The sequence below is a fragment of the Pleurodeles waltl genome, chromosome 12, assembly GCF_031143425.1.
Source record: "Pleurodeles waltl isolate 20211129_DDA chromosome 12, aPleWal1.hap1.20221129, whole genome shotgun sequence".
In the NCBI taxonomy this organism is placed as follows: domain Eukaryota; kingdom Metazoa; phylum Chordata; class Amphibia; order Caudata; family Salamandridae; genus Pleurodeles; species Pleurodeles waltl.
The window spans coordinates 410,030,052-410,054,511 of NC_090451.1; positions in this window are offsets into that span (position 1 = coordinate 410,030,052).

The window sequence follows — 24,460 nt, forward strand, 5'->3', positions numbered from 1 at the left end:
AAACGAAAATGCACCGGTTTCTGAGCTTTTCAGGCAAAGTTCCATTATACTGTAATATTCATCTTAAATGTTTTGAACAGGCTAACCAATTAGTATTTAACATTATTTATCATTTTAAGAGTAATAGGGCCATAATGTAAGATAGCTGTTGGGGTTCCAGAAATATTGTAGCACACTATGGGCCTAAATTACATTCTGTTTTATAGTTGTATATTCTTACCTGGACAAGCCTCACACACTTTTAAATGTGTGTTATATTAGTTTAGTTTGGTTACAAGAGGTTTGAATCTAGCGTACAATAAAACTCATCCATGGAAGTTATTTGGCATGTAGGTACCGTATAAAACAGAACCACCTACTCGCAAGAGAAGGGAGAGTTGAGGGGATATTTTTTGAGATGGGTAGGTTGGATTATTTGAGAACTGGATGTTGGTGGTTTGGCAGGGAATTGAGTAAGCCACTGCAAACTGTTGAGAAAGTGAAACTGAATGTGAGTTATGTTACTATGTATCAGTTGTACTATATGGAAGTGATTTGTAAGACTACATTTAGCAGCTGTGAAGATACTTAGCAGCTGTGTCAGCTACCCTGCTGTCCCATGCCTCTGTCAGCATCTCTCCACTCTGCTGCGTAGGTACAGGGTTCTGCAGGGCATTTTTGTTGCCTTTTTAGCTGCCTTCTTGGCACTCCCTTGGTCTCTTCAGGCCTGTGCCTCAGTTCCTCCTGCCCCTCCCCACTGTCCTCCTACCATTTTTGCTTCCTGTGCTCCTTGCACCACCCTCCCCCCACCCCGCCCCTCCCACCCCAGACCTACTTAACGGCAGTCATTGCACGAACCCACAGAGCAGGTTCTGTGCCAGCTGCCCCTGCTGCCCGGTGCCTCTGTCAGCCACTGCACACTCTGCTGAGTAGGTGCAGGGTGCTGCAGGGCTTTTTTGCTGCTTTCTTGACTCTCCTTTTGTCTATTGTGGCATGTACCTCAGTGCCTTGGTGCCCCCTGGACCCCACCCCAGCTGCCATCCCACTGTTTTTGATTCCCATGCTCCCCGCACCTCCCTCCCCAACTGCACCCCTCCCACCCCAGGATGTACTTAATGGCAGTTGCTACATGGCCTCACTGAGCAGATCCTGTGCCAGCTCCTCCCACTGTCCAGTGCCTCTGTCAGACTCTGCCCACTCTGCTGAGCAGGTGCAGGGTGCTGCAGGGCATTTTTGCTGCTTTCTTGACACTCCCTTGGCCTCTATTTCCATGTTCCTCTGTCCCCCCACTCCCCCACCCCCACTGCCCTCTCGCTGTTTTTGCTTCCCTAGCTCCCCACACTGCCCTCCCCTTACTGTGGCCCTCACACCCCAGGTCCTACCTAATGGCGGCTGCTGTGGGACTTTGCAGCAGGCGTGCCACCAGCACACCAAAGGCAAGCGCAACTGCACCTAGATCGCGCCCAGCACCAGGAACCCTGGCTCGCTCACCATTTGCTGATACTCTGCCTCCGAACTCTCTGGGTCTTGGCCCCCAGGAACTAGGATGACAACTGCTCTAGATCCCCTCCCTGGATCACAGTCAGACCTTTCATTTGTCTCCAATGCCACTTCACCTGCAACACTGAGACCTTCACCACTCCAACACCGCCACACTCCAAGCCTGAGAAACAACTCCAATGCTTGCTGCTCAATGCACAATCACTCTGCAAAGATGCTGCAAAAATCTGGGACACTGTATCCACACTCTCAACGTACCTGATGTTAATCACCGAGACCTAGCTCACACCCCTTTCGGCCCCAGACATCACTGACGCCACCCTACAAGAATACAAACTGATCTACAAAGACCACCACAACAAGCATTGCCATCATGCATAAGGACAACCTCCCGAGCACCACCTTTGAAGAAGAGGCATCCCGCCTCATGAAACACCTAAACTTCATAATCCAAACAAATGCCAGAGCACCCATCAAAGGAACTCTCACTTACAGTCCCCGGGCTCCCTCCCTGCATGCTGCAAGACCATCGCTGACCTAATTGCCCCCCTAGGCATCGACTTTACAGACTACCTATTGCTAGAGACCTGAATTTCCATCCATATGACCCCAGTGACCACAACACCACCAATCTTCAGGCAACCTAAGCAACCTAAGACTCAAACAATTAGTCACCTGGAAACTAGTCACCCAGCCCATACACACTGCAGGCCACACCCTGGACCCCATCTTCACAACCAGCAAACAAATCAAGTTCACCCACACAACGGAGCTCACGTGGACTGACCACCATCTGGTACACTTCACCAGAACCAGTGGACTGGAGCCATCCAACACACCCCCACGGCCCACCCTCTACTGATGGGGAAAAGTCACAGAGACCCCATGTACCCCTGCTCTCCAGTCCAGCAAACCCATCCTCTCTGGCAACCTCGAACAAGATGTTAGCAATCTCTCCAAATGGATCTTTCATGGTGCCAACAAAGTTGCTCCATAAGGAGCTCCACCCCCAGAAGATCCAGCAAGCCTACAAGGTGATTCACTCCCGAACTACACACCCACAAGAGAGAATGCAAAAGGCTAGAACGATGGTGGCATTGTAGCAGGGACCCCGCAGACCACTCCACCCTTAAACGATGCACTGAACAAATATCATCTCCACCTCAGAGAAGCAAAAATGGTCACCCTACTCAGCCACATCGAGGAGAGCACCAATCACCCAAAGGAACTCTTCAAGATCGTCAAAGAGTTCTCCTGCTCAGTCGCCACTGAAAACACAATCCAACCCACCCAGACCCTCTGTGATTCACTAGCCGACTTCATCCACGACAAAACCAGAGCCATCTCCAGAAACTGTCACCCTCAACCCAACACCTACTGACACCTTTTGAGGCCTCTCCCAGCCACCTCATCGTGGACTGGAAGGGACTATCAATCTAGGAAACAGCCACCCTCATGACCTCATCTCACTTCGGCTCACCCAACGACCCATGCCCACATTATATCTTCAACCTAGGCCAGAACGAAATCAGCAGCATCCTCTCTCCCATTATCAATACCTATATTAGGACTGCCACCCTCTCCAAAGCATGGAAACAAGCAGAAGTCAAGCCGCCTCTGAAGAAACCTTCCTCTGACCCCAGAGAACTTAAAAATTACCACCCTATCTCTCTGCTCCCCTTCCAAACCAAGGTCCTGGAAAAAAGCCATCAACAAACAGCTCTTCAAACACCTGGAAAGACACAACCTACTTGACCCCTCCCAATGTGATTTCCACTGCAACCACAGCACTGAAACCACCCTTATCACCGCAATGGACAACATTAGGTCCCTCCTCAAACACAGAGATAAAGCAGCCCTGATCCTCCTAGACCTCTCCCCCGCATTCAACACCATCTCCCAATTCACCCTCACCGTGAGACTCCACCACATCGGGATCCAATGCAGCATCCTCAAATGGATCCATATATTCATCACAGGCTGTATTCAGAGGGTCCGCCTTCCACCCTTCACGTCAGAACCTAAGAGTAACATATGCGGAATCCCCCAGGGATCCTCTCTCAGCCCCACCCTCTTCAACATCTACATGTTGCTGCTAGCCAAGATTGTTCGCTCCCATTGACTCAAATTTATCTCTTATGCCGATGACACCCAACTAATATTCTCCTTTTCTGAAGACCACGCCACCCCCAGCGACAACTTCAGCAATGCCATGACACAGGTTGCTGAATGGAAGAAATCCAACTGCTTGAAACTGAACATGGTCAAGATGGAGGTGGCAGCCACTCTCCTTGGGACAACTCCTGGTGGCACTCCATGCTTGGACAACCCTGGACACCTACTGACTAATCCCACAACCTCCGCATCATCATCAACAGCAAACTCACCATAAAACAGCAGATAAATGCAGTGGCGTCCTCCAGCTTTCACAACCTCTGCATGCTATGGAACTTCAAATGGATCCCCATCGAAACCAGACAGATGGTCACCCAAGTTATCATCAACAGCAGACTAGACTACGGAAATGCCCTCTATGTTGTACTGCCCAGTCAGCTCCTCCACCATCTCCAGACCATCCAAAATGAAGTAGCAAGACTCGTCCTAGACCCACTCAGAAGGGCCCATATCATTCCCCACCCCAGATATCTACACTGGCTGCCTTTGCACGATGTGCAAAATCTGCATTCTCACCATTGCACACAAAGCCCTCCACAACATTGAACGGAAGCTAATCAGCCACAGGAACTGAAGCAACTCCCACCTTCGCACCTCACACACCCTCCTTGACTTCAGGAAAAACTCAAGACATGGCCCTTTGAAGAGTAGCTGGGACACACAGCAACAACCCTTAGTACCTGGATACACAATGATTGATTGATTGATTGAAGATACTTAGCTGAAACATCAACGGGTTATGGAACATAAGAAACAGAGTGCCATAAGAGCCTTAATAACAGAATATAAATCACTAATAGCTTGTCCACAAGAAACACACATCACATATGCAAACTAGATGAGGCTGTGAGATTTAGGACTCTTGGTCACAGTTTCAACTGCACAAGCTGTGATGTTGCACAGAGTACTTATTTTGTTAAACAAAGAATTGTACAGATTGGGTGAATGTCTCCAGACACTCAAAGGCACTGTGTGATGGCAATCATAAAGTGCAATTGTGATATATTTACCTCTTGCTTAATACCTGGTTCTAATACAGATCATTCACCAATGGTTAATTATGTAGCAACTCAACTTTCTAACTGGACTGCCTCATATGTACTGTGCTGGAACTTGAATTTTGCTTCAAACTGGATAACAGACTATGGTGGTCATTATGACTTTGACCGTCCCGCCATGCCACACCGGCGGTGGAGGTCAGACCCCTGACAGCGTGGCAGGGCAGAATCGCCAAATTATGACCGCAGCAGTGAACTGGCTGCATCACTGACAGTTCACTGACTGTACCGCAAGGGTGGTGGGACTGCATGGCCAAAGGTTGACCACCTTCGAACCGGCAGTCCACCTAACACCGCCTGCGGTATTACGAGTATTTTTTCCGTCAGGGATTCCGTGGCGGCAGACCCACCACAAAATCCCTGGCGGAAAGGATACTGGCAACAGGATTACTGATTCCTATCGCCACAACAGGACTCCCCATCCTCCCCACCTTGTATGAGACCCCCACCCTTGACCCCATAATAAGCAGTGAAGCTCCCCCTCTCCCCGTATTGACCCCCGCCCTCCCAATCCACGCACACACCACACTTACATACATACACGCACACATCGACGCTCACTCATTCACACACACATACACATGCGGCCATGACACCCCTTACCGCCCTGCATACAGGCATTCACACAAGCACACAGACACTTGCACACAAACACACACAACACCCTCCGGCCCTGTCCCCTGTCGGACGATCACCTTACCTGGTGGTCGCGGTGGTCGTCCGGGAGGGAACGGGGTCCATGGCGCTTGCTCAGCTGCCAGCACCCCACCAACACAACACCACCACGCCATTTACAATGTTGTAATACGGCAGGTGGTGTTGTGGTGATGTGGGGTTGGCGGCAGAGCAAGCTCCACTAGGACACCGACCACCAGTATGGCTGCTGGCGGCTTCCCTGCCAAGTAGTGACGGAGAACAGCCAGCAGTCATAATATGGTGGACTGGCGGTCATGTGGCAGTGGTGACTTTGACGGTCTATGGAATAGACCACTGAAGTCATGATGAGGGCCTATATGACCAAACACTGCATGAGTTAGATCAGAAATGCCATTTTTTAGTCTTATAGGTATTCTTGAACTGGGTGATGGTTGACTGACTCTTTAAAAAGAGGAAGATATTTTCATTCTATTAACGTCCCCATAAGATGTATTTCCAGATAGATCTCTTTTTGTGGTCATATAATATTTTGCTGCAGACTGATACAGATATTATACCCACTCTGTCATTGGATCACAGTCCATTAACAATTGCAATTTGATCATTTAAAAGAGGCTAAACATACACGAAGATGCACTTTCCAACAGGCCCACTTAGGAGATTGAAAGTTAAAGTCCACAAGTAACAGGTGATTAACAAATTTGCATTTTTAAAATAAATACTGCTCTAGTTAGTCTTGTGATGGCGGTAACTCAATAATAAATTCCATGAAGATTATATTCCAAGGATGTTAAGGTGTTGGCAGCATTTAAAGAATTCCTGCTCTACGTCTCTGTAATGCTTCAGTTTTAGCGCAAATACAGCACCTGTTTACATAGTCCATGGTAGTGGTCTTCACACCAAAAAGTCTCTTGAAACTAGTTCTGTCATTTCTTTCTGAGGATGATGATTCTTCTGAGGTTCATGATACAAATGTAGATATTTTGCCTGCATACCTCTGATGGGAAGATATAGGGAACCCTAGGCAAACAAGTGACACCCAACTCCACGGAGCTGCTTACAACCATTTCCTATTTTCTTTAACTCAAAAAACTCATCTATTCACACCTATTTCATCTACAAGCCACCTGGGCAGAACAAATATTTCAGTGATGAATTCTCATATCTCTTCACCATCTCATTCATCCCACATGGCCACAGCAACTTATTGGGTGACTTTAACGTCGCAGACCAGCAGAAGTTCAGAAAAATAAAGAAACACCATTTCCAACCTCATCGATACACTCAAGAGAATATCATACAATCAACACTTACCAATGGCCACATCCTCAACCTTGTCTTCTCAACATCACTAAGAATGCAATGAAAATCCTCATATTCCTGGACTGGAATGACTATTTTGCAATCCCCATCCCCATGCTTAATGTCCTGTCAACAAACCAAGGTCAAGGCAAAAGAGAAGACCAACAATTCTGATTCATCAAAGAATTCTCCATAGACAACCTGATGATTGAATTCATCTTTCACCCTATCAGCTCCAAGTTCAACACCAACACCTTTAAAAAAAATGTCAACAACTTTTTGGAAAGCTATAGGTACATCCACACCTCATTACAACATTCAAGTGCAAGCCTAAGCCATCAGAGCCATGGTACTCTAAAGACCTTGCTCACAATAAATGAGTCATCTACAAACAGGAAAGAAAACGGAAGAGAAAAAGAAGTCCAGTGTACATCTTGATACTCAAGAACATCTGCTCAATGCTCAGACAGCACATCATATCAGCCGAAGCAAAGTTCTATGTCACCACTATTAGCCACCAACAATTGCAGAATACTGTACAAGACAATTAAGCACAGCATTAAATCCCACCAGATTCCTCATTCAACAGAAATGTGCAATGGCATCAACCTCTTCATTAGTGAAAAACACAGACGATCCAACAGTACATTGATGGTACAAAACTTGCCTCTGTTCATACACCCACCCCTTGCAGTAGAATTCTGCCTTCAAAGTCCTGCTTTGCCAGGTGTTGCTGATGTACTCAACTCCCTCAAAGCCCCTTCTTATGAAGTTGATTTCTTGCCAATGTCAAAGCTCTCTTTGTCCATGCATTCTTACCCATACTTACTGTAGGAAGTTGACTCTGTATATACTATTTCAAAGTAAGAAATAGTGTGCACAGAGGGCAAGGGTTCCCCTTAGAGGTAAGATAGTGGCAAAATTAGATAATTCTAATGCTCTATTATGTGGTAGTGTGGTCGAGCAGTATGCTTATCAGAGGGTAGTGTTAAGCATTTGTTGTACACACACACAGGCAATAAATGAGGAACACACACTCAAAGACTTACTCCAGGCCAGTAGGTTTTTATATTGAAAAATATATTTTCTTAGTTTATTTTAAGAACCACAGGTTCAAGATTTGCAGTGAACAAATTAAATGTAAGGTACTTCACTTAGACTCTTTAGGAACTTTGAATAAAAGCAATATCATGTATAGTCTTTGTAAAAATGGCAATAAACTATTTTCAAAGTGGACACTGCAAAAATCACCAGTTCCTGGGGGAGGTGAGTAAAGGTTAGATTAGGAGGTAAGTAAAACACTTACAAGTCTCAGTCCTGGGGCATAGGCAGCCACTGTTGGGGGTTCAAGGCAACCCCAAAGTTACCACACCAGCAGCTCAGAGGTGCCCAAAACACATAGGTGCCTATGGAGAACAGGGGTGCTCTGGTTCCAGTCTGCCAGCAGGTAAGTACCTGCATCCTCGGGAGGCAGACCAGGGGGTTTTGTAGAGCATTTGGGGGGACACAAGTAGGCACACAAAACACACCCTCAGCGGCACACGGGTGTCCGGGTGCAGTGTGCAAAGCAGGCGTCGGGTTTTGTATAGGCTTCAACGGAGGGACCCAGGGGTAACTCTAGCGGTGCAGGCAGGCACAGGGGGGGCTCCTAAGGACAGCCACCACCTGGGATAGGCAGAGGGACACCTGGGGTCACTCCTGCACTGAGGTTTGGTTCCTTCAGGTCCTGGGGTCTGCGGGTGCAGTGCTGGTTCCAGGCGTCGGGTCCCTTGTTACAGGCAGTCGCGGTCAGGGGGAGCCTCTGGATTCTTTCTGGAGGGGTCACTGTGGGGGCTCAGGGGGGTCGTCTCTGGTTACTCACGGGCTAGCAGTCTCTGGGGAGTCCTCCCTGAGGTGTTGGTTCTCTGAGTCTCGAGACGGGGGCGTCGGGTGCACAGTGTGAAGTCTCACGCTTCCGGCGGGAAACGTGAAGTCTTTGGGAGTTGCTTCTTTGTTGCAAAGAAGTAGCTAGTTTTGAGCAGGGCCGCTGCTCACAGGAGTTTCTTGGTCCTTTAGTCCAGGGCAGTCCTCTGAGGCTTCAGAGGTCGCTGGTCCCTGTCGGATGCGTCGCTGGTTGCAGGTTTTTGAAGTTGGGGACAGGCCCGTAGGGCTGGGGCCAAAGCAGTTGTCGTCTTCCTCCTTCTCTGCAGGCTTGTAGGTCACCAGTCCCTCTTGTTTCTTCAGGTTGCAGGAATATGATTTCCTGGGATCTGGGGTGTTTAGGTCTGGGAGGGCAGTAGCTAATGGCTACTGTCCTTGAGGGTGGCTACACCCTCTCTGTGCCTCCTCCCTGAGGGGAGGGGGGCACATCCCTAATCCTATTGGGGGAATCCTCCAAACTCAAGATGGAGGATTTTTCAAGGCAGGGGTCACCTCAGCTCAGGACACCTTAGGGGCTGTCCTGACTGGTGGGTGACTCCTCCTTGTTTTTCTCATTATCTCCTCCAGCCTTGCCGCCAAACGTGGGGGCAGTGGCCGGAGGGGCGGGCATCTCCACTAGCTGGGATGCCCTGGGGCGCTGTAACAAAAGGGGTGAGCCTCTGAGGCTCAACGCCAAGTGTTACAGTTCCTGTAGGGGGAGGTGAGAAGCACCTCCACCCAACACAGTCTTTGTTCCTCGCCACAGAGTGACAAAGTTACTGTCCCCATGTGGCCAGCAACATGTCTGATGTGTGGCAGGCTGGAAGAAACTGGTCAGCCTACACTGGAAGTCATATTGGTATTCAAGGGGCATCCCTAAGATGCCCTCTGGGTGCATGTTACATTAAATTGCACACTGGCATCAGTGTGCATTTATTGTGCTGAGAAGTTTGATACCAAACTTCCCAGATTGCAGTTCCCAATGTCACCTACACTAGACTTTGATGACTTCGCCAACTACGGGCCCATCACTCACCTACAATTCATCAGAAAGATGATTGAAAAAAAATGTCTTTGTTCAACTTCAAGATCACATGAAAATCTCACTGGCTCCTGCATCATTACCAGTCTGGCTTCTGAGCATCTTCTTTGGAGCATCAGCCTCGGAAGTGGTGTGTGCCTCAAGGATCACTTTTAATGTCATTCCTCATCAATTTATATCTGTGACTCTCTGCAATACTGTCAAATGATATGGGAGCCACATTTTACATGAATGTCGTTGATATCCAGCTCCCATGCGAGCTGACCACTACATTTGCTGATGCTGCCAGTAAGAGTCAAATAGAGTATAAAGAACTAATCTGTTGTCTGTCATGTTCTATGGTGGACAACAGAGAAATTTATGAAGTTGAACCTAAATAAAAACAATATCATTCTCACACTTTAACATTCTCTTTCCTAGACTTCCACTGTCCTGCATTCCTCAAAGAACCATTAACCATCACCCACTAAAGCAATAAGGATCCTACCCACTATTTATTTCACCAAAATCTAGCTCTGGGTGGCTAGGTAGTGAACATTATTAGTTCATATTATTCGCTCTCAGGACACGCATAAAAATCGGCATCTGCATGTGGCTGTGATAAAAGTCAGTCTGGGTGGAGTTTGCCAATTACAGCAATGCGGAACTCTGCGAAGTGCTAAAAAAAACTCCACCGTGCTCCACGGAGATCCAGCAGCAGTGCAGTGTGGTAAGTTGCGCTGTTTGTGCTGATTTTAAGTTCCAGGAGTTTTTCCCACACTGTAAAATAAGTGAGAATGGCACAAAGTGCAGCACAAGAGGGTGCTGCTTCTTCCTACTTCTCGAGCATATTTTCTGCATGAGCAGCAACTTCCTCAACACAAATGGCAGGTTTCCCAACGCAAGTGGTAGATACTTCTGGCAACCGCCTGTGCTGAGAAATCTCACCCAGAGGTGGTCTGGCATGTGATTTTTTTCGCTTGCACTTGCTAACTTAACGTTGGCGAGCCACAAGGGAGGAAAATCTCTGCACTCTGTAGGGAATTCATTGCTCACCCCTCAATACAAGCCCTTGCAGAATTCAGGTTAGATGCCATTATGAACCAGTGCTGATCTGGCTACATCAAAAAAATTGTAAACAGTTTTCACATTGTTAAGAATGTTTAAGAATTGTTATGAAAGCAGCTGCATGGATGGTTGATGGTTTGAGAATTATTCCCACTTCTCAGCGATGTTGCAATACTTAAACTGGTCACCACTAAGGAACAGGGTGCTCTGTAAGGCTGTGTTTCCTATTTACAATGTTTTTCATGGCACTGAAACCTGCTTTCTTACTTCTACATTTAATGGTATACTCCTACCTGGATTTTGAATTTATCTAGTCAAAATATTTAGACAGGTCCTCGGATACTCTTGTCAACATGCGAGGCCGAAATTATTTTTTGTTGGTTTTTAAAGTGCCAGCATGTGCCCACAGCTTACCAGAATACTTTGAGAAATGTGCTAAGAGAAAAGCTCCATAAGTCTTGCTTTTTACCTATTAATGTCATTATCGTTCTATAATGTGTATTAGTAATACATTTAAATATACTGACTGATACTAAATAATTTTAGCTTAGAATTGTAAGGTCTGTTGATTCAATCAAGTCTTTCAGGCCTGACCTTCTGAAATTTAGTGCAGAGTGAGAACATATCACTCAAAGTAATTTTCTCATGTGATAAATATGGCACCACATATTATTGAGATCTGAGCGTAAACCAGTGTGAATGCAATCTAAATAGCTAGTTGTTATCAGCCCCTTTCACTGTAAAGTGCTTCTATTGACTTCAGAACTTCCCCAAGGTCATCTTGAGTCTTGGGCCCAGATTTAAGGTGGCCTAACACCATTCTAATGCCACATTAGCATCATTGTTTTTACACTAATGTTCCATTGGAAGGGAAAAAATGCAGTGTCATATTTACAAAGTGGTGCAATGCTTGCATTGCGCCACTTTGTAACCCCTTGAGCCACATTATGACTGTGCCAGGCACAATGTGTTCAAGGGGGCATTCCGGTGCTAGGGGAGTCGTGAAAATGGAGCAAAGGAATCTATGAGATTCCTTTGTGACATTTTAGTTGGCATTTTTTAATGCATGCTAAGTTCAGGTGTTAAAAAGAGACTCCAATTGTGTTTAATGGGCCTCTGGGTGCTTTGCAGGATCAACGTCAACATTTATTTTTGATGCTAGCCCTGCAAATCGCCAGACTAGCATAAAAAATGATGATGCTAGTTCCCCTGACTACCGCCATGGTGAGCTGTATATTAAATACGGCGCACACATGGTGGCGTTAGGGAGGTACTAAGGGGTGCAAGAAAAGTGGTGCTGCACTAGATGCAGTGCCACTTTTCATAAATCTGGACCTTGGTTTCAACATGAATTTCAATAGTTCCAGCCTGCAGTCTAAAAAGCAGGGATTATGACCCAGATTTATCAAAATATTGTGTTGCCCTTGCCTCACGCAAGGGCAACAAAATCCTTAAGGCAACATTATCAAGCCACGCATGGCCACCTCGTGTGGCCATGTGTGACTTGTTAAATCCAAAGTAACACATGACAGCGCATGTCACTTTCTTGCCTTACTCTTTGTCAGGAAGGCATTGCATGGGTGGAGCAGGGGCTTGCCCACTGATCCACCCCCTGCTTTCTGGCACATTCCCAAAATCACCAAAACTGGTGAAGCTGAGAATGTGTCAAAATCGTAAGCCTTCCTGACAGAGGTGTAACGCTGAGAAGTGTCTTTATTTATCCTTGTTGTTTCCCCTTTCTAAGTGTAATGCATTCTGCAGAAAGAAAGAGGACAATGAGTCTAAGGATTGCTTTTGTGCAGGGCTGGGTCCCTCCTGCACAAAATAATCCTGCCTGCAATGCTGCCATCCTTGCACCATGGTGCAAGGGTGACTGCTTTGGCACTAGGCAACACACAGTGTGTCAGTGCAGGGCGACAAATGCAAAACAACAGATGATGAAGGGAATGCAGAACAAATCAAACATTCACCCCCAATCACAGATCTGGGTTTAATCCATCAGTTTTTTTGCTTGCCATGCCATCCCAGTTTGGACCCAGCCATATGCAAATCTGTCTTGACCCTGTTCCCCATGGGAACAGACCAGCCCGAACTGCCAGGCCAGGTCTTCTCTGGACCAGAAACAAGCATCATGAGACCGTTTTCAGGGTATCACCCTTCATCAGCCAGGCTAGCTTGAATCTGGTGGTATTGCAAGCACGGGACCCACGTCTGGGCATACTTTTCCCACTTGGGGCGACAAATGCAAAACAACAGATGATGGACGGAATGCAGAACAAATCAAACATTCACCCCAGTCACAGATGTGGGTTTAATCCAATGATCTGTGACTGGGGGGGGGAGTGTTTGCATTGTTCAGCACTCTGTCCATCATCCTTTTGTGTTGCTAAAGTTGCCCTAAGTGGGAAGGGTATGCCCAGACGTGGGTCCCGTACTCACTGTGCCACTGGATTCAAGCTAGCCTGGCTGATGAAGGGTGATACCCTTAAACTGGTCCCAGGATGCTTCTTTCCGGTCCAGGGAGGACCTGGCTTGGCAGTTCAGGCTGGACTGTTCCAATGAGAAACAGGGTCCAGACTGATTTGCATATGGCTCAGTCCAAACTGGGGTGGCATAGTGAGCAAAAGAACAATGGATTAAATCTGGATCTGTGACTGGGGGTGAGTGTTTGCATTGCTCAGCTCTCCGTCCATCATCCTTTTGTGTTGCTAAAGGTGCAGGGAGAGAGCAGAAATGCACCATTTCTTGGTAGATATAGCACATCTCTGCCCTCTCCATTTAACGCAGTGCAGGCAGATGTCTTGCTGTGTTGCGCTGGTGAGATAATGATAAAGGTGCCTCTATGTCCTTGGTCACCGGTCTGCAACATGGAGATATACTGATACTACATAGTGAAGATATTCCCCTGTACAGTTTTACCTTTCAAATTTGAGTTCTGCAGGGTGAAATGGAGAATATCACAGAAACAGAGGGGCATATTTATACTCCGTTTGCGCCGCATTTGCGTCGTTTTTTTCTACGCAAATTCGACACAAAACTAACTCCATATTTATACTTTGGCGTTAGACGCGTCTAGCGCCAACGTTCATGGAGTTAGCGTAATTTTTTTGCGTGAACACCTTTCTTGCGTTAATGATATGCAAGGTAGGCGTTCCCGTCGTAAAAAATGACTGCGATGCATATGCGTCGTATTTATACTCCCGGGCAAAAATGACGCCCGGGAGTGGGCGGGTCTAAAAAACCCGCATTTGCGCCGGATTTTAGCGCCTGGGTCAGGGCAGGCGTTAAGGGACCTGTGGGCTCAGAATGAGCCCAGAGGTGCCCTCCCCTGCCCCCAGGGACACCCCCTGCCACCCTTGCCCACCCCAGGAGGACACCCAAGGATGGAGGGACCCACCCCAGGGACATTAAGGTAAGTCCAGGTAAGTATTTTTTTTTATTTTTTTTTGTGGCATAGGGGGGCCTGATTTGTGCCCCCCTACCTGCCACTATGCCCAATGACCATGCCCAGGGGACAGAAGTCCCCTGGGCATGGGCGTTGGGCAAGGGGGCATGACTCCTGTCTTTGCTAAGACAGGAGTCATTTCAATGGGGGATGGGTGTCGTAAAAAAATTGCTCAAATCGGGTTGTGGCGATTTTTTTGCCTCAGCCTGACTTGCACCATTTGTGGACGCCCATACGCCATTTTCCCCCTACGCCGGCGCTGCCTGGTGTACGTCGTTTTTTTTAACGCACACCAGACAGCGCCGGCGGCTAACGCCGGCTAACGTCATTGAATAAATACGCCGCCCGCATGGCGCTTCAGAATGGCGTTATCCGGCGCTAATTTTTTTGACGCAAAACTGAGTTGGCGCAGTTTTGCGTCAAAAAGTATAAATATGGGCCATAGTATATTGTCCTTGAACTGGAGACGCAAACCTCTGCATTGTGATTTCTTCTGTTCATAAATGTTGAACACTTTACTAAAATTCGTGCAGGCAAATATCATTAGTTTAGTCTAAAAGGCCTGTGCAACTTATAATTTTTAATCAAGTGCAAAGCCCTGCTTGCGTCTAATTCAACATTACCGGGCAACTTTAAATGAGCGTCTTAGAGACAAGAGTGGCGGTCTTATTGACGATTAGCCTTAGCATTCACTGCACAGATCCGGAATGTCAAGTCATTGAACACCAGGATCTATAAGAATGGCCCCCAAAACTCTCTCGTTTCTGTACGGACAATGTGAAATTCACACAATATGGATTCTTGTGGAGTTAAGTAAATCCAACACAGAGATGTTTTTTCGTTGGCAAAGAGATGGCAAAGTATTTTTTTTTTTTATCCTAGCTAATAGCTTTTTTGTGGTGCCTTCATAAGAAGAATGATTTCATTAGATCATATTGTATTGAGGCCTTAGGCCGTGCTGCCCCTGAAACAATAACTTTGTTTCTATCACTGTTTTGCCTTCTCACTGTGCACTATTACCCAGGCATAATGATATCTAATCATGTGCTGCTGTGGTTTAGCAGGACCCGTAGAACTGTAGTTACTTTGGCAGCTGGCAACATTGTGATGTTTTTTTTTTTTTTTTTACCTTTTAGCTTGTGACTTTAAGCCTCATTTTCCAAGGGCCTCCCCCAAGCTTCACCTTTGGGAAATCTGAAATAGAAGCCATTAAAATTCTTATGGTAAACGCAACGTGTGTCTGCTTTTACACCTTGCAATTTACAGAGAGCCATAAAATATCAAAACCCGGGCTTCTCTATGCAATAGCGATTTTGCTCCATAGTTTAATTATTTAATGGACGGTGCGATCATTTTAATGTAGTTCTTTCATCTCTAGTTATAGCTCAGCAATTCTTCAGGGCAAAAGAGCTTATCCAAATGTTATTTATATTCCGAGTCCGCGGGAGTCCCTGTAAATCACAGCCCAGTTGCTCGCTCTCGGTTACACACTTTCTCAGGGATGTATTTTCAGCCCCATTGCTTTTCAGTTTCCAGCACAGTTCAGGGTGTTACTTTGCAACCTCATGCCGTTGACGACAGACGTCTAGCCGAACTATGATGCAGTGTGCATACCTTGTCAAATATGTCTGCCTTTTGTTTAACAAATCAGTATCTTTAAATTGCTAGAACATAAATTGCTTCGATGCTATTCGGTATTTTTGCATGAACTTCTCACAAAGAGTTAAGCAACAGAAGTATCTCTTGGCTTTAATTTCTTAAGCATTCGTATCACTTTTTAAAATGAGTCACAAATGAATCAATCACACTAAAGTAATCTAACAAAACTTACTTTATAACGAAACATGCGTGAGTGCACATACATACACAAACACACTCACACACATACACACACACACACACAATTATTTTGGTATGCTAGTAGAAATAAATGTAGCCTATGAGCTATGTCATAGTGACATATAGTGAGATAATAAAACAGAGATTCTGGAGTGTAACAAGAAGGTGCAAATCTCAAAACCCATGTTCTTAACAATGTACAATGTATGAACCCTAAATCATTATTCTTATGATCCCCACTAAGTAACACTGTGGATCTTTCCAATGAGATTATGGTCAGGTTCTCCTTAAATGCTTACATTTATCAATACTATACGTAAAAATGGGATGGCTTAAATCATATGCTCGGAGGAAAATATGCCATATTTATCATTTTTGAGAGACAGAAGGAAAAGCATGACCCATTCGAGGCTTCACCTCTTGTGAGTTATGGATCCTCCCCACACTCATCAAGATAAACAAATAGCACATTTACACATGTACTGATTTTTTAGCTATATATATTTGAGTGAGAGGAGGGGCCCTAACTTAGGTTCTGATACTCTCCTTCAATATTTGTAATAAATAGCAGTTTCCTCCACCAGCATATATTCATGTATGGTTTACTTAATGGCTTTTTTCATATGTATGAGTATTTAACCTAAACCAGGATTAAAATAATAAAATACCACCAATTGAATGACTGTGTGTGTGTGTGTGTGTGTGTGTTTGTGTGTCTGTGTGTCTGTGCGTGCGTGCGTCCAAATGTTCTTATATTTTTGTAAAGGCTAATGAAATGGTCATTAAGATACTATATAACATTGTTCAACTTCCCTCCAAAATGGAGAAGCTGTCAAGGTCGAACTGGGGAACCAAAAGCAGCCCTGCCAAAAATACTCAAACCAGCCCTGATCTCCGTTTAACTGCTCTCTTTCCATTTATTGCCTGTTAGTCCTTCTCTCCTCTTTATCTTTTCTGATCCCTCTCTACCTTCCTCCTCCCTTCAAGCTATCTTTTGAAGCATCCTCGTGCTGTCTGCAATAAACCTCGAGGAGCTGAGGAAAGTGAAAGAGGCAGCAACCCTGGGCTTTGAAAACCAGCCTCCAAGGGCTCCAGCCCACGGGGGAAATGCCCAGGTAAATAGGGCCTGTCTGGCTCTGGATGCTGTGTCTTTTGAAAGATGGAGAGGAAAATGATCTACCTGAACAGAACATTGTGTTGACCTCTAACCTGCTGACCCGAGTATTCCATGATAGATACTGGAAAACGTGTTTATCTCTTTCATTTGCCTGTGGCTGCAGTTCAGGCACGCAAAGAGATGTATTATTGGCCATGTGTGTGTTTCAAGTGTAGTAATTAATTCATTTATTCATGGAATGAAAATCAACTTTGAAAATGTGAATAAGTAAAATCAAGTAAACTAGAGTTGCATCTTGTTCTGCCAAGGTAATGGACTCAAAGAGAATTCTATGTTATTTTAGTATATTTGAAAAGGTTGTGTCTAATAATTTAAATAGTGGTAGTATAATCTGTTCTACAAGGAAAAATAATGAAAAATAACTCCTCTCCAGCACAAAAGAAAATGTGCAGTAATGATCATTTAAAATGTTAGTGAACGTTTGGGTGTACAGGTAATTCTGAAAAAAATGTATAGGTAGTGGCTGGTTTATTTTGACAACAAGAACCCTGCCTGGAGTTTTGCAATTTTATTGATCCTCATACTTCTATCGTTGAAAGCAACATTACAAAAAGTTTCAAAGTGTTTTTATACTGTTGCACAGCTTCAACATTTCTTTCCTTGCTGTGAGACAATTATCTCGTTTTTGTGTGTATTAGCTGTTTTAAAAAATAAAAAAAACAGACACCCACAACTGCAGAAATAAAAAAAATCTTCGTCAATTAGCACTTATTTTCGTTTTCAAAATTGTATTCATATGATTACTTTATTATGGCCAGTCATGGTTTGCCCTCAAACATTTCATTCTTGCCTGATAGGCATCTGTGGCAAATTTCTCTCACGGAGCCACATGGTCTCATTCATTAAATTGTGATCGGTAGGCAATTGTAAGTGCTATTGAGAACTGTGTTAATTGCATACCTGCTGCATTCGAGAAATCTGCAGAGCAAATAGCTTTGTCATTTACTGGTTGTTAACGTGTTCAAGACTTTAAATTAAGCAAATGTTATTTTTTTTTTACCAAATTTTGTTAACGTGTAAATACATTTGAGTAGAAATCAAAAATCGAGAATAGCTAGGGTTATCAAAAACGGCAGAAACTCATGACAGAATCATGCTTTATTATGGACTCCCTACACATAAAAGTATGTGTATCATACACTCTTTAAACCTGTGCCAACTAAAAGCTGTCAAGAGCCTGAAATGTATATTTTACACCGATTTTCGAAAACCATAGTGTCTGAAGATGGATGGCATCAAGGATCATACCGAAAATCGCTCACATGTAGGCCCACACTCGATTTTACCTTGAGGAAAAGATCAAAGCAAGCATGCCACTCACACCCTAACTTGAAACACAATACACTATTCAAATACTGCTCTCCAAATAAACTACAAAGCTGGTAGAGGGGAGTGCTGTTCACGTGGGTTTGAGGGAGAGGACGTTTTGAGGGTACAACTTAGTTAGTTGCTAGAGAATGGCTGCCACTGAAACGTTGACCTGAAAATGCCTAAAATATATTGTGAACAATCTCTAAGACCTATCTATTTATAGAAAACGATAAAAACATTAACCATCATGAAAACCAGCTAAACAAGCAATTTTCAACATTTATATGATAGTTAAAGCTAACGTACTTATACAATGAACAGTTGAATGCTCCTAGAGTGAAACATTATTAAAAAAACAGATAGACACAAAACATTCAGCAGAATTCAAAAACTGTAACAAAGATATTAGCCACACAAAACCATAGTGCAATGATGTCTTGCCTTTTGCGAGATAAACTCCTACATTGCCCCCTGCTTTCAATTGAAACACAATCGAATTTTGCATATACAACATTTAACTATGTAATGTTATTATGTGAATTTTTCTGCTGATTGTTAAACCTGATAGTGTAGATAGCAGGGCAAAAAACCTAGCCTTCTGCAGCTGAAAAGAAAGGAGCCAGTTACATTATCTAGAAATGTGTTTTTGAAGCTCTTGATTTAGGCTGTGCACGCTCGCTCTGAACTCTCTCACCTTGCGTTATTATTATTTTAATGCCGTGATATAATAACTGCAAGCACTGCGGAGCGTTATTTATCTTTCTCAGTTGGCGTTGTTTTGTCTTTGAGATACCCTGCGCTCTCTTTTGGTACCACCTGATTGGCTGTGCTTAGGTTCTCCAGCAACTGTCTGCTTCATTACGTGTTAGCGCGGTCTCGTACAGTTCTATACGGGTTTTTAGGTCCTTGCAGAAAGAGCAGACGGGTATGCAATTCTTTTTGAACATGTGCATTAGTCAGTACCGATAATGCAGCTAAAAACTGCCCCCTACAATAATGACTAAAATGTGCCCTAACGGAATGACTTTATATGACTACTTTACTTTTATAAAAATTTGTAATTATATACGTTACTCTAGCCTGGAGGAGGGCCGTAAAGTACAATATTAAAATAATATAAAAATGATAACATTAAAGCGTACTTGGAAACTCAGAAATGGACTTCCGCGACAAAAGGATATTGGGGTCTGGTTCTGATTTGAAATTACGAGCGAAAAAATAGTGTTTTTTTTTTTTTTGGTCTTTCATGTCATCATTTTAAGAACGTTATCAGGAGTATTGCTCAATAGAAAGTGAATTTTCAGCTATGTTAATCCTTTAGTATCATTTTAATTCTTGTTTTTTAACAACAATCAGGAAGAGATACCTCTAGTATACTGCGAAGTAAAGAACTGCGACGACAATATTTCAAGTGCAACAGTGAAGGAAAGAAAAAAAACTCCAATATGCTACAGTGTAGGGTCAGAAGTGCCCAAGGTAAAAATACAAGATTGTTTAGTTTCCAATTCTTACTTTGTCAATAATATTTGTATCCACAAGAGGGCTGCGTTGCCATACGAAAATCTTTCTTTTTGTATTTCAAAAAGAAATATAACTGCATGTTCTTGCCACTGTAGCATTTTGTCTGATACTACTTTTTGTCTTTGGTTGTTCATTACTTATTTAATAGGCCGGTCTAGCTTCACTCTGGGAATTTATGTAATACCTTAATAGCATTCTCTGAAATTGGGCTAGCTAATTTGGAAAACAAGTTTGCTTCTGATTTTGAATAGGGTCTTTAAAACAACAATCTTGCATAGATTTAGTTAATAACCTTTTTGGATACTTAAACGAATTAAAAGAACACAATGAACCTGAGGGGTGTAACTCGATTCGTGTAAAACGTTACAGTGCGGTGGTTTTGGAAAGATACATAGAGGGTCTTATTCTTACCTGCGTCCCACATGGAGAGCTAATGCTGTGACCTTCGTTTTTCTAAAAGTATGTAATTTCTGTAAGTCCTACAAAAATTTAAACCATAGCATGACTTTGCATTGTATGTGGCTTTGCATGTAAAATGGAGAATATTTTCTAACCTTTTATCAGTTTTAAAACTCGCATCTTTCCAGTTTTCCTCTATTAATAAACATATAATCGCTAAGGCGACACTTTGTGTTCATTTTGCAAATTATTTTATTTGTAACCATTTTCTCGTGTTTCAGAAATAAATTTGTTAAGTCATGTAGGCAGGTATTTGGTACGTGCCGCCATGAGCGAAGCAGGCCTGGGTCATAACTTTTCATTAGGTAGCCTATAAGAAATATTGGACATAGATTACACTAGCCCATGCAATATTCCCGCCCCCGTCCCTACTGTTGTCTTCATATACTTTCATTGACCCCAGGGGTGCCTTTATCATTTTTTTCTTCCTCTAATTGCTAATTGTGTTTTTCTTTACTACCACAGATCGTTGTTCTTTCATTATGCTACTCTCCCAAAGTCCCACTTTGCTTTTATCCATTTCGAATGTCTGGGGCTGAAGTGTTCAAATCAGGCAATGCCTGTGTTTTCAATAGTACATTTTAGTAGAAACGTCAGAGGAAATTGTTGTGTCAAAAACGAACAGGCAAATTATTTCTGATGTGTGATCAATTGTGTTAACTGAGCAAACAAAACATGGGATATCAATATCTGGATACTTCCTAGGAAAAGGAAGTAACATCTGCAGGTGTAATGACGCACCACCAAAATAAGAAGAGAAATTATGCAAAAAAGAGAAAACACTTGACTAGTGCTGATTATTAAAGAGAAGGAAGTGATTGCACTTCAAAATGCAGGTTGAGCTTAAGACCAGTGTGAAGGAAGGTTCAGAAAGGAGTCTTGCTGGAAACAATGAGGACAGATGGTGAATTTGGGATGTGGCACCTATCAGGGAATCTTGGGGGAGAGCAGTGAGCAAAGGGGTCTGCTGTCAGTGAGGGCGAGACATGGAGCACACACGATATCTTGTTGAATGATTTGAGATTTTCTTAAAACCTTTTAAAATCAAAGGGTTGCTTATGTAACCCCAAATCGAAACAAATTGTAAAATAGTGACGTAGTACAGTTTGGAAAAGGGCGCTGGTCAACGTGAGGCAAGCCTTTCACCAGAACCCATGCTTAATTTTATTTTTGCTGGTGGTTGCAGAAGGTGGGCAAAGGAGATCGTTTTTGGAGTCCAGGGATTATATTTGACCACAAAACCTTTAAGAGATCAACAAAGGCAAAGGCAACAAGGGAGAAAGGGAGGAAAATAAATGTGGAAACAAGTGATAAGACCAGAAACACCAATAAAAAAAAAAAGAAAAAAAGAAAAAAAAAACAATGGTAAATTTAGGATGGTGATGAAAAAGGTATGAGGTAAAATCAAAACTGCACAATTTTGGTATTTTCTGAATAAATACATCGTTAATGGCAGTTAATGGATACTAGATTACTTTAAAAAGAAACTAACCCTACTGCATTTTATATAAACTATAAATATGTCAATGACATGGTTATAAGTAAACAATAAAATTATGTAACTACTTCTAAGAAAGCACAACATTCCTTAATCTCATGGTAACAGAGAGACCTAGATTCTCCTGTAGTTGGTAACACATATAACTTACAGTCTGTTGCAAAAGCTGAACAGCCACATAAAATACATGCAACCCTCTTGTAGACAAAACTACAAAACCATCAATTAGTGGAATACTTTTATTTTTCATAACTATGGAAATCCAGCATTTAGGAGCGATGGCTTTGGACTCCTAAAATATTGGGCTCCTCCATTTATTTATTTTTTCTACATGAATTACTGAATTCAGACTCCTAAATGGAATTTTCCTTACTTTTTTCCAACGAGAGCTTTCTGATATGAATTACTGGTGGAAGATTCCTATCCACTTGTTAAAATAAAACACAAAATTTCAGAAGACTTAAAAGTCTAACATATGTTTAATACAAAAATTGCAAGCAGCACAGCAAAATAATAGGATTTCAACTCTAATTTCGAAAGATTAAAAGAAATTTTAAGACAATTTTCTATTGTTCGTATACACTTTTCTATCAATCAGTCAATCAATCAAATATACTTTATTCGCAGCACAACTGCCACATAAAAGTACATAAAATTCAACTGCGTAGCAGATATAAAACATTCCATATAGAAATAAAAGTCCCAAATTCACAGATTCATAGAAACATAATAAAAACCGCCTCCCTTTCCCCCAATTATTTCAGATAGGTAAATCAATTTCATGCATACAACTTCATATATATTGGGATGCCTTCCTAATTTTTTTAATCTGTTTTAAATGTGATGCCACAACAAAATGTCTTTGTGGATTGTAAATGTTGCAGGAACAACAATGCCGGCTTACACTGATGAAAGTTAAACTGCTTGAGAAATGGGCAAAACGATGAATACCTAGGGGTAATGTTAAGGGAACAAAAAAACATAACATGCATTAAAGATAGCGTAGATTTCCCATCACATGGACAGGGGGAAAGATCGGCATGGGAATAGCAGCCTGAAGGAAATCCCAACTTCAACTAAATATAATTCAGACAAAATCTAGTCAGTAAAAAAAACTGTGCTGCCGGTTCCCCACCATAACCAGGTATGGTTGTAAGTCAGCCGACAAAGATAAATGCTTGTATGAAAGGACTGTTGATTTCTTACTTATAGTAGCTTCCTTCCTGGCTGCTCTAATCCCCCCAAAAATTTGCTTCAAAGAGCCTTTTGAAATACTACAAGACCTGCCTGGAGAGATGAACAGCTCAGCCAGCTCAGTATCTTCCAGGGTTTGTTTAATGTATGCCAACTACGGAATGTCACATGCCTTGGAAAGATTCAGGCAATCAATAATAATCATATGATTTAAGGGAGCTGATACCCTTGCCCGTATTACCCAACATAACAGAAGCAGTGCCATTCTGCTCTTGCCTTCAATATGTGGCAATCCAAGTTCAGCATGACATGGTGTGGTGGAACAGCCCTGTGGAACAGCAAGGAGATTTCTAAAGAAGACGTTTTCCACCTTCTGTATCCTGCCAACATCAACCATGCCCCACACTCCAGCTCCGTAGGTTGCAATGGACACTGGTTTAGCTGCATCCACAGTCAGAGACTATATTAGAGGTTTAACTCCTATCTTTTTACAGAATTTTTGGATCCCTATATTAGGCTGCTCCAAAAGCATCCCCCTAATTGTTACTATGGGTCTCCATATGAGCCTCTGATCAAAAATAACACCAAGAAACAAAACATCTTCTGTGTCTTCAACTTTGCCATTATCAATATGGAAGGTAGGAATTCTCTTGGGGTGCTTCCTGCATCTCATAACAATAGTTTTCCTTGGATTAGCCTTAGGCTAGAGTTCCACCATAAATGTAATGTAATCCTCTATGAGACCTTGCAAGGCTTGCTCAGTCCTTGCTAGCAATACTGCGTCATCTGCCTGTCATAAAATAGGAAGAGGTGTCGGGCCCACTTAAAGGGTATCTCTGGTGGTAAGTTTCAGAGCCACTTCTATTTTGTTAATATGCAGAGAAGAAGGAAATGGGCAAGGACACCACCTTGCCTCACCCCTCGCTTACTATCAGAAGGGTCCGTACACTCACCCTCTTTGCCAAATGAACCGACACCTGAGACCCAGAATATAACTTCCACATAAAAGAGACTATGGCTCTCATTACGAGTCTGGCGGTCTTAAGACCACCGTGGTCGTAGAGATCCGAACACCACTTTACAACCGTGGAGGAGCTGCTGTGGTCTGACCGTCGACATCGCTAGGTTGCCGGTAGTCGACAGCCTGGCATCTCGGTAGTTGTAATCTGCCAGGGTGGCGCTGCATGCAGCACCGCCCTGGGGATTATGGTTCTCCAATCAGTCAGCCTTTTCATGGCGTATTGATCTTCATGGAAAGACTGGGGCTATCGGGAGCCCCTGCACTGCTCATGCACTTGGCATGGGCAGTGCAGAGGCCCCCATGGACAGCCTTGTCATGCTTTCCACTGCCCGAAGT